We start from the raw sequence: 9023 nt of genomic DNA, 5'->3' as shown, positions 1-9023 counted from the left end.
GGCTGTCCTATTCCTAAAGTAGTCACCTATCCAAGCCAAGAGCTTACCTCTGATTCCTTTTTGAATGAATGGCATGAGGACTTGCCAATTCAAAAGCCTTCTCCAGGTCAAGGAATACTACCACAGATGTGCCCGTGCTTATTGTGCTCAAGAGCATGGCTATGCTGTGCGCTGTGCTCATGCCATGGTGAAACCCGTGGAGGTGTTCATGTGGGGGTCCCATTTTCCATCGGAGCCGGTTCAGTACCATCTTCTCGGCCGTCTTGGCCAGACAGCTGAGGAGAGAGATGGGGCGGTACTTCCCTGGCTCCTTTGGTTGAGGGACGGAAATTATGGTAGCCCCTTTCCAACTCTGGGGTAGAGTGGAAGTTTCCCAGGACTTGTTGATGAGTTGCAGGAATGCAAGCTCACCTACTAGTCCCAGACACGATGGGGTACAAGATCCCATCAGAGCCCGGGGCTGTGTTACAACCGGTATTATATGCAATTTTTAGTTCCCTCAGAATAAAGATAACGTCTGAGTTATCGGGTTCGGCTGCCCTTTCTCTGATATGAGCAAGTCTGTCTGGTTGTAGGCATTCTTGTCTTGCCCTCAATTCGGTGGCAGGCTGTTGCTACTTGTTCTCTGTGAGAACAAGTCGCTTGACCCATTGCCATATCTCTGAGAGGGTGGTATGATGGTCGAAGGACTCAAACCATTCCGGCCACTTTTCCTGCCTGACTCTGCTGGCAGTTTTCTTGGCATCCCTGACCGCCTCCCTTAGGAGGGCTAGGTTGTCAGGGGTTCTTTGTCTTTGGAAATGTTTTTGGCACATACTTACCCTGTGGTTGACTAAAGGACCAGGCATCTTTGTGACTCCTGGACCCAGGCCGAGTTTTGGGTATGGTCAGTGAGGCTGCCTCATCAATGGCATTTACAAGTTTGGCTTGTAGCACTTCCACATTTTCACTTTGTGTGGGTTCGTTGCTTCTCAGACAGCGAGCCAAGGCGTTCTGAAATGCCTGCCAGTTGGCCTTGTCTGTTTTCCATTTTGGATTCAGTCATGGCATTTCAGCTGGGCCACTATCCATGAGGGTAGTTATAGTGCCGTAATGGTCACTAGTGACGGTCTCATCGACACGCCAGCCAATCCCCTCCACCAGAGTCACAGTAGCCGGGGTGAGGTTTAGGACTCCTCCTCTGACATGCATTGGCTCTTGGGTATTGAGGAGAGTGATCTCAGGGAATGTCTCAAGCACGTTGGCTATGTGATGGCCAGCCACATCTGGTGCCCAGCAGGGAGCCAGGATGGGGTGGTGTGCATTGAAGTCTTCCCCTATGATCACTTGGTCGTGTGCTGCAGAAGCACAGACCTGGCTGATGTCTAAGGTACTACAGTGTGGCCGGCTGTACACATTGTACAATTTCAGGGGCACCCCGGCCAAGTGAATCTCAATGGCAAGAGATTCAACATCGGCTATTGCAGAGCAGGGAATTGTTGCTCTGACAAGGGTGATCAGGCCTTTCTTGCCATCAACACATGGCAGCATAAAGACATTATACCCAGAGAAGCGAACAGGTTCCACTGTTAATGTCTCCTGGAGCATGACAATGTCAGTGCTCCTTGATCGCACTATTGCGTGGAGGATGGCAGTCCTTGTGGAGAAGCCATAGATGTTCCACTGCAGAATGCTTAGATTGCATGCCATGATGTTACTAGATGATAGTTACATTACAGACATCGTCGTATTCGGATTGACTATTTTCAGAGTCTGACAACTCCATTGCGAAGTCCTCGCTGGTTGAGGAGTCTTCTTCAGCTGTCAGGGTATCCCTAGGTGCACTGGGGGGTGGAGAGCCTTTGGTACCTCTGACTTTGTGTATATGGGCTTTTCTCTGTTCAGGCTGATTCTTTGCGTTTTACTTTGCTGGCCTTGGATGGGCAAGGTCAGTTTGTTCTGATTTTGGCTCTGGCACTGAATCAGCTTGGTTTGGCTCTGCATGTGAGGGCATGGCCTGGGTTGGAGTGGGGAGGGGAGTCTCGTCCTGGGATGCGGCTGGTTTGGCCCTTTCCAGCTTCCTTCCCTTTAGGATTGCGACAGTCTTGGTCATTGCCGTCATGGCGACCGCGACTGCCTTCTCGGCCTCTTCACTCGTCCTTCCCAAGGCTGTTACCACTGTTGTGACTACAGCAGTCAACAGGATCAACATGTCTTCCTCATCGAGGAGATCTTCGGCTCTTGGGGAGGACTTTGTGGTGCTGTTTGAACCATTATTCCTGTGGTTCTTCTGCACTTTTTTCATTTTAGGGAACTCCTGTTTGTCGGAGATCTCCGGTTTCGGCTGGGGGGCGGCTTCCTTCTTCTTAGGAGGTCGGGAGGCCTTTTCACTTTTGTTCTTCCCCTAGACATAGGTGCCTGGGGGAGGCGGGAACAAAGTCTGGTCGCTTCTTAGCAACCTCTTACCGCTTGAGGGTCTTACTTCTTTCTTGACAGAACAAGCATGGCATGATGCAGGCATGATGCTTCTTGGCACAGTTGGGACATTCGGCTGTTGTGTCCCTCTTTTCCTCTTTGTAAGCCTTAATGGACACATCTGTGTTGTGTGCCTTGCTACAGACACCACATTTAGGCTTGGCTGTGCAGCTAGCCTGGTGGTGTCCGTACTTTTGGCACTTGAAACACCGAAGTGGATCAGGCACATACGTTCGAAGGTTGTAGGTACCCCAGTTACCCAGATCAAGGGTAGAGGTTGGGGTACCTTTCATGGTCACCAGGACTTGCCTGGTTGGAGTCTTCCCCTTCGACATTCCGGAAGCCTCCACGACCTATGGGTGTGATGTGATCATCTCCACATCATACGAGACTGAGAAGCCAAGTAGCACTTTCTTGACCCTCTTTTCCTCGGGATTCAGTGGTGAGAGGCTCAATTTTCTCTCATCATTTAGCTCCTTCGTTTCCTGCAGGAAACAAAGGGTAGCTTGATCTTTGGGCATGATGATCACGTCCTGATCTCTTGCAACCCGGATCGACAACCGGATTTTGCGTTGGCTCTCCAATGCCCTGACCATTTGGTAGGCATTGTCGAAGCCTTTGGGTTTGACAGGTATCTTAAATTGGGGGAAACGCCTTGGGGTCCAGACTCTCCCTCAGAGTCCGTCTCCGGCCTCAGACGTTTCGGCCCGCCCTTTCGGCTTTGGGGCTTGCTCGTGGGGGCACCAGCTTGTGCTCCCGATTCGGTCAGGGGGTCGTCTGAGGGGTGCTGGCCTGGAGAGGCCAGCACGAGAGTCCATCTGGTGGACAGACATATTTTTACATGTTTTTTTCTGTTTTGGCCACCATCTTGGCAGCAGGCATGACAGTGTCATCCTGTGCTCGTGGTTTTCTTTTGCAACCCGGAGGTACATATGGCTTCAAGGTAGCTGCCATGGTCTGGGCCTTGCACGGGTCGTCAACATTAGCATCTGTCTGTGGGGGGGATTTTGTTTTATTTTCCATGTATTTGGACAGTGCTTCATCCACTCACGCCCCCACACACCACGGAGTCCAACAAGTGGAAGCTGAGTGTTAGAGCCAGTGTCTAACAGCAACAAAGGTGATGAGTGGATATACGCAGCCAATTAGCCATTGCAGCGGCACTTACGGACAGTGTGAGTAGCAATGGCAGCATGCCTGCTTGACCTTAGCCTCCCAAGGGAGACCAGCCGATTGACCTGACCGGACCTGGATCAGGCAGCCTGTCTTGCCGAGGACCAAAGAGGCGTGTTGCTAGCCACAGGGCGTACTCATTCACGGCGTCGCTCAACCTCCAGGACTTCTGTCTCCACAGTGCACAAGGCTGCCACGCATGGCAAACCCCTGGGGGGAGACCAGAGGGGATGCCCTTCCACTTCCAGGACATAATTGTTGGGAACACTTTTGCTCCTCCCTCAGTGAGGAAGGGAGCTCTTACACTTTTTCCAGTTCCTCTCCTCCCACTGAGGCAAACACCCAAAGGTTGCTTTACCTCACTGAGGGAAGAGAGGACCTGTACATTTTTTCAAAGTGAATCCCTCTTCTCTCTGAAACACCCAAAGGCTGTTTCACCTAAGTGAGAGAAGAGGGGTCCTGCGTCTGTTCCAGTAAGTTCCTTCATCCCTCTGAAACAGCCAACCACAGACTATTTCACCATAGTGAGGGAGAGAAGCTAACTTTTCCAGGCGGTTCCTATGGCAGGACGGGAAGTTAGTGATCTGTCTAGCAGCAGCTATTTAGACAGAACTAGGCTGAGGGCCTGACAAAGTGAGGGGCTCCTACCTGCCTATTGTTCCTATGCGAAACAGAGCCTCGAGACCGAGAGGTCATATTAGCTCTCTTAGCATTATCTGGCTTGGCGCCACCTGCTGCACCCCATTGAGCGCCTTTGCCGGTACGGTCCTCCCTTCGCTCTGAATCGCCCAAGTAAGGGCCAATTCACCGCAGGGAGAGAAAGTCCTTGCAGGTCTGCAGCTCGATGTGTCTATTTTTCGGTGAGCAAGCGGTATAAGTACAATGTAGGAAATGCGTCATCCGCGGCTGAGTACGCTGGTTGGCCGAAAGGCTGCATCCCGTGGTGAATCAGCACTGACTTCACTGACAGCATCCCACCGCCGATCGCGGCGCGCAGCTGTTGCCTGCTTGCCAGCTGGATGGAGGCAACTATGCCGAGCGAGGCTGCTCCGGTGCTGAGTGAGATGATTGTGGCGTCCGCCACAATGCCTTCCTCCTATTGAGGAAGAAAGGACTACAGATCGAGGATCCTGCAAGGGCGAGAATGTCGTCCGGTTCTCGTGTAAGTGGCGTCATCACGGTCTGAGGCATCGATGTATGCTTGTTTACAGCGCTCATCCATCAAGCTGTAGCTTGAAAGCCCTGGTGGACTGGAGAACTCTGAAAGGATATTTGTAAGGGCAGGATAGCGACTGGCGGTGGGCATCATCACTGAGATGATGTGGGTCTGCTGGGGGCGAATTGCTAGGCTACCCTTCAGAGGTCCTCTAGCTGAGTGTCACTCGAGCCATCACTGGGGAAGAATTTTCCGGGCACAACGAGGGGCTGAACATATACCATCTCGGCCGCAGAATGGGCGAGATCCTCCTTAGGCATTGTCCTGAGCCCAAGAAGCACCCAGGGGAGCTGTGAAGTCCATGTGGTTGTGGTGCAATGGGCAGTGAGGGCCATCTCTCAATAAGTTCATTAGCCTGTGGATGGTATGCCATTGTGAAATAGAGAGCGATACCAAGAAGCTGCGCTAGAGCCTTCCACAGCTATGAAACTCACTCCCCTATTGGATGTTAGGTGTTCCAGGAGACCGAAACAGTTGCAGGATCTGGTGGTCACATCCTCCATGGGTATAGCCTCGGGCCAGCAGGGAGAGCGGTCGATGATGGTAAAGATATACCTCTTGCCCTCTGAGGGTGGGAGAGGTCCAGCAGTGTCCACATGGATATGACCAAAACATTGTCTGGGCTGGGGCAGGTCGTGGATAGGTGGCTTGGTATGGCAATGGAATTGGCTGCTTTGGCACTGCCCGCAGCTGCATTATGCCACACAAATTTCTTTGAAACAAGCTTAGTGGTGCTAATCCATGGATGAGCCAATCCATGGATAAGGTCAAAGATGTCACTCCGAAATGTGGTAGGTACGAGGGGGTGGGGCAGCCGGTGCTGACGTCGCAGAGGACAGGTGTATCTCCGATGGTTACTTTCTCCTAGCAAGGGTTGGTAATGGTCGTGATGTAGGCCATGGTCTTGAGATCTCATTACTGTTCTGCTGCTAGAACCTTGTAGTCGACCCCATGCTGGATGGAGGAGATCTCAATGCATGAGACAGAATTGGCGACTGGATTCTGGAGCCTGAGAGGTGTCTCATAGTGCAGCCTGTCTCTGCAGTGGCTGAGAGCTGTCACTGCTGCTGCTCTGACCATCATCCCCTGATTTGGAAAGGGCATTGACCAGGGGCTTTTGATCTGTAAAAATGATGTAGGAAATACCTTCGAGCATGTGACGGAAGTGTCAAACGACCAGAGGTACTGCCAGGAGCTCTTTGTCGAATGTGCTGTACATCCACTCTGTTGGCCAGAGCTTCCGGTCACCAGAGCTGATGTACATCCAGGGATGTCTTCTTCCATGTAATTCTTGCTCCAGGCTGGCTCCTTTGCAACTTTGTTGGCGTCTGCGGTGAGGCAAAGCTGGGCATTGGGAGAGGGCTGTGCTAAGATAGTAGCCCTGGCAAGTGCTGTTTTGGCAGCTGTGAAAACTCTCCTGCTTCTGGCGATGGCCTCCTGGAGAAGGGCAAGAATGTTGGCCGCCCTATGGATAAATTGGTGATAGTTTATCATCACTAGGAACTGCAGGACTTCTTTGATGGATGTCGGGGTAGGGAACTGGAGTACAACATCGACCTTATTGGTCTGTGGCCGGATGCAATGGCTCTGGATCTTATACCCTAGGAAATTGATGCTATTGGCGCCGGAAATGCATTTCTCTGGGTTGACTACCAGGCCATTCCCCTCCAGAAGGTGAAGGACTGTGTGGACATGGATTTCATCGACACACAGAATGGGAGCTCTCAAAAAATCTGGTCCATCATCCTCTGGAAAGTGGTGCCGCTTTACCTGAGCCCGAAAGTGGAGTAGTGGAAGATATAGCTTCCAAATGGGGTAACAATAGATGTCTTGGGGATGTCATCTGAAAGAACAGGCACCTGAAGTACCCCTTAAGGATATCTAGTTTCGAGAATATGCAGGCGTCCCCTATGCGGGCTATCAAATTGGCATGGGGTAATGGTCCGGCTCAGTGATGAGGTTGAGTCGTCATGTGGAGAGGGGATGCCCATGGAAAGCAAGCTTCGCTGCATGGATTATCTTTAGCCTCGGGTGATGGAAAACAAGAATGGACTGGGGTCCTGTTGTCTTGATGTGGTGGAATCCTCTGTGTTTCGCTGTGCTCCTGGGTTGGTGGGTGAAGCTCTGGCTCAAAGACTAAAGGGAATTCGCTGAGCATGTTCCTATAGGTATCTCCGGTGAGGTGACACACATGTTGATGTCAGGAGGCCCTATAATAGAGACTGTGTTGACCAGAAGGAGAGTGAAAGTCTCTGTGTTGATGAGTTGGCGTCTTCTCATATCAATCAGCAAGTTGTGGTGTGAGAGGAAATAAGCACCGAGCAGTGGTTGGATCACATAAGCGAAGAGGAAACTCCATGAGTATGTGTGTCTGGTGAGGCATATGGCGAGTTTTCTGGAACCGTAGGACTTGATTGGGGTACTGTTGGCGGCGACAAGTCGTTGATGTACCTCGTCTGTCTGACTGTGGAGAGGAATATGAAGAGGAAGGCTCTAGTATCAACGAGAAAAGTGCTTTCCTGATCTCTCGTCTTGGATGTGGAAACCGGTGTGAGGGTGGTTGACTGCATTGTTCACATTTTTTGGATGCCCCGAGGCCTCCACCTACATCCATCAAGGCAACTATAGGCTGCGCTGCTGAACCGCTTGTTGTAGGAGCAGATGCCGTCTGCAGCCAAGAATGGGGTAAAGGGCCTCCAGCTGGTGTTAGACCCTCGTGCAGTTGCTGCATTGATGCCGGTACTGGCCGGCGGGAAAGCTTGAGCTGTGGTTGAGGGCGGGCTTGCTGATGTGCTTCCATCAGTGCATTGGCCATCTCGTCGGAGTCGTGGAGCTTCTCCCTGATGTTGCGGGGGAGAGAGTGGAGCCAAATCTCTCTTTTAAGATCCACTTTGTTGGCTAGTGATTTCTTCCCAGACTTGTTTTGGAGTAAGCGAAAACTTCAACAGCTCCTGCTTCAACTGTCGTATTCAATGTCGTCCGGCTGGTTGTCCCAACCAGGGGACTAACCGGTGGAAAACCTCCTCGGGCAAGATGGCTACGGTTTGGTTTGCTTTGGTGGTTGCCTTTACTATGTTCTTGAGCCTGAACTGGGCCGAACCATGTGAGGGCTTCATTTGGCGAAAAGGGCAGGAGGGGGATGGAGGCAGCATTCACTTCAGTGAAAAGGGTCGGTGTTCATGTCGTACGAGATCAACAATATTAGTGAGTGGATAGGAGAATCAAACTCACAGGTGCAGAATAGTCTGTCTTTCGGCGAGTTCTTGCCATTGGTGCGTGAGCGGACCACGCCTTGCAGATGATAACATTACCAGCGTATATAATATTGGATACAAAACGTGCACTTAATTAGACAAACGTGGCAACTTTCAAGCTCCATGTGATACGAATTACCGAAAATTACGACTGTCATTCTTGTTATTCATACTGCAACGCTGAATTCATTTTAGCACGTACTTATTGTAGAAAATAAATTAAGGTTTTGAGGAATCTGGGTTACACATCACTTAATAACTTATGTGTCGTCTCGTGTGTCTAGCAGTGTCGCACACTATTCTTTGCTACGCACTTTCTGGCAAAAACCATACGGTTTCACCGCACACAGTTAATTATTCATTAAATAATTGATCTATTAATTTTTTGTTACAAGCGCTCTCTTCTATCTAGATTTTCATGAAATACATTTATAATAACTGTTTTATGATATAAAATGATTAGGACAATGCAGAATAAATAAATAGCAGGGTACACATTTATGTTAATATTTATATTTGTCTATATTTATATTGATATTCATAAAACAAATTAAAGATGTCACTACGGAAGTAAATGTAAAATGTGCATCACACATTTCTCAATGAGTGTTATATGTCCTGCGTGTATAAGCGTTGCAACAATACAGAATAAAAAAGAAAACAGAAAACGTAATGATAAACATGTCACGTGCATTTCTCCTTATCACCACTACCTATGTCTTCAACATCAACAGTACTTCCATCATCACAGTTATGATAATCATGACTATTATATCCATCACCATTATCACATTTCCATCACTATCATCACCAGCGTCACTATCATCTGAATTACGTAATTATCATCATTTACATTAATGTTTGGTCTCTCCGGAAGACAAAGGCCTCGGAGTTAATGGGGTGTTTTTTCTGGATGCATTTTCCGG

The sequence above is a fragment of the Penaeus monodon genome, chromosome 7 (genome assembly GCF_015228065.2).
Source record: "Penaeus monodon isolate SGIC_2016 chromosome 7, NSTDA_Pmon_1, whole genome shotgun sequence".
Taxonomy (NCBI): domain Eukaryota; kingdom Metazoa; phylum Arthropoda; class Malacostraca; order Decapoda; family Penaeidae; genus Penaeus; species Penaeus monodon.
This window is presented reverse-complemented; position numbering follows the sequence as displayed.